Genomic DNA, 2,531 nt, shown 5'->3' with positions numbered 1-2,531 from the left:
TTATCTATCTATCTCTTTATCTATCTATCTATCTATCTATATATATATATATATGCCTTTCTGTGTGTGTGTGGTTCTGCACAGGTTTGGGCAGATTTTCTGCTTTTACATGCATCTTAACTACTGGTTATTTTTAAAATTACAATCAAATTCTTATGTATCTCAACACAACATTTACACATTCTTTTGCTTATTTCAGGCTGTGACCATGCTGGGGCATTGCCTCGAAAGGTTTGGTCAAAGAAATCGACCCCAGCACTTATTGTTTTGAAGTTTGTCATTCGTTCTATTAATCTCTTTTGCCAAACCACTAAGTTATAAGGATTTCCTTTTTTAACTTTGCTATTGTATTTTAAATAATTCTCCCATTGATTATAACTTGACCTTAAGGTTAATAGTGTCTCATACCCCAATCCTCAATCCCCAACCTAGTTATTTCTGTGTTACAGATTAATTACTAGACATCCACCCCCAAAGTTATCTATGCATCTGTTTTTGTTTTTTTCCTGTAAGGAAAACTGGCAGTTGCCCATATATGGAAGTGTCTCTCCTCCATGCTGCTAACATGGGCCAATACACTTGGCTCTAGTGTCATTGTAGGTGTTACTATCAGATCTCAAAAGCCAGAGTAGGTACCATGGGTCATATTGCCCAACCTTCTAACAGTTCTTAAATCTAATACAGTGGTTCCCAAAGTGGGCAGTATTGCCCCTCCCCCTGAGGGTGGAGGAGTGGAAAGTTCCAAGGGGATGTTGAGGAAAAGTGGAGTGATAATGGGGGGAGCAATTCATGTAAAAACAACAAAATAATGGGTTCATTAGGTTCAGTTTTCTTTGTGAAATACAGTTGCTTTGAATTTGCTTCAGAAAGAGGTCTATATTTGTGATGGTTAGTTAGGGTGGAGGCACTAGAAATATGGCCCAGGTTTCAAAGGGGTGGCAACCTATAAAAGTTTGGGAACCACTTATCTAATGCATTTGATTGACAGTATTGCTGAACAACAGGCTAAGTTGACCGTGGCAAGATTTGAACTCAGATCACTTAGTCTGAACAAATACTGTGAGACAACCTGTCCAATGTCCTTATAACTCTGCCACTTTGCTGCTTTTATTACTTCTGGCAGAACTGTTAGGAATTTGGACCAAAAAAAAAAAACTGCTTAGCACCATTTCTTCTGACTCCTTATGTTCTATGTCTAAATCCTGTCAAGGCTGACTCTGCCTTTCATCCTTTCAGGGGCTGAACACTGATGTTCATGTAATCAGCTAAACCCCTTCTCTGAAAATTACTGGCATCATGCCTAAATCTGAAACCATTATTGGAATGTAACAATGCCTTGAAAACTACTGCTGTTGTTAATGCATTAAGGTTAAATATGTGAGGGCGAAGATCATACAAAATTCTTTACTCAGTTTCCATTCTATGCTAATTTCTTTTATTTGTTTTCAGTCATTTGGCTGTGGCCATGCTGGAGCACTGCCTTTAGTCGAACAAACCAACCCCAGGAATTATTGTTTGTAAGCCTAGTACTTATTCTATCGTCTCTTTTGCTGAACTGCTGAGTCACGGGGATGCGACCACACCAACATCGGTTGTCAAGCAATGGTGGGAGGGGGGACAAACACACACATAAACATATACTTATATATATATATGTGACTGGCTTCTTTCAGTTTCTGTTTGCCACTCGCAAGACTTTGGTCGGCCCGAAACTATAATAGATGACATTTACCCAAGGTACCACGCTGTAGGACTGAACCCGGAAGCATGTGGTTGGGAAGCAAGCTACTTACCACACAGCCACTCCTGCGCCCATTGTTCATTGATCTGCTATTGTATGGTTTCAGCAGCATAATCATTTTCTCTTATGTGGAAAAATCTTACTCATAGCACAATGTAGTCTGTCTAGAAAAAGAATGGGAGAGACAGACAGAGAGAGAGAGAGAGAGAATGTGTGACAAACCTAGTACTTCCTCCGTCTCAGAAGAATGGAAGGTAAATTCACTTTTGGTTGGGGCAGAAGTTAAAAATACGTACACGGCCCGTTTTCAGCATGACAAAAACCCTAAACCCAACTTTAACCCCTAACCCTAACCACCGGCTGTACGTATTCTTTACTTTCACCTTTGGTTGGATTTGAACCTAAAGAGCATTTTGAGTAAGCTGGAACAAATATTGTTCCAGCTTACAAATTTTGGCACAAAGCCAGCAATTTTAAGGGAAACTGGGTAAATTGATTTCATCAATTCCAGTCTTCAACAGATATCTGTTTTATCACCCCAGAAATATGAAAGGCAAAAGTGACCTTATTGGAATTTGAACCCAGAACGTAAAGAGCTGGAAGAAATGCCACTAAGCTAGAACAAATATTATAAAGCATTTTATCCAATGCTTTAATGATTCTACCAATGCAGCACACCATTGATACAAAATTGCTATTGCTATAATAACTAATAACTAAAGCAACCACTATCTTTGCAATCTGGTTCTTCATTTTTTTCTTTCTTTCTTTTCTTTTTTTTTTTTTTTTT

General features: G+C 38.6%; 1 protein-coding gene across 4 annotated transcripts in view; it reads left to right on the top strand.

Moving 5' to 3' along the window:
- The window catches only part of LOC106871219 (cysteine/serine-rich nuclear protein 3), a 186,535-nt gene that overhangs the window by 65,876 nt on the left and 118,128 nt on the right, over positions 1-2,531 (top strand). The window contains exon 1 of one of the 4 annotated variants that reach the window (XM_052965585.1): positions 1,450-1,517. The exons of the other annotated variants lie outside the window; for them this stretch is intronic. The gene's annotated coding sequence lies outside the window, so the exon portion shown is untranslated. Of the gene's footprint in view, positions 1-1,449; positions 1,518-2,531 lie in introns of those variants that run through there. 4 annotated transcript variants of the gene reach the window in all.

The sequence above is a fragment of the Octopus bimaculoides genome, chromosome 2, assembly GCF_001194135.2.
Source record: "Octopus bimaculoides isolate UCB-OBI-ISO-001 chromosome 2, ASM119413v2, whole genome shotgun sequence".
Taxonomy (NCBI): domain Eukaryota; kingdom Metazoa; phylum Mollusca; class Cephalopoda; order Octopoda; family Octopodidae; genus Octopus; species Octopus bimaculoides.
Note: the sequence above shows the minus strand (reverse complement) of the source record. Positions and strands in the feature narration are given on the sequence as shown.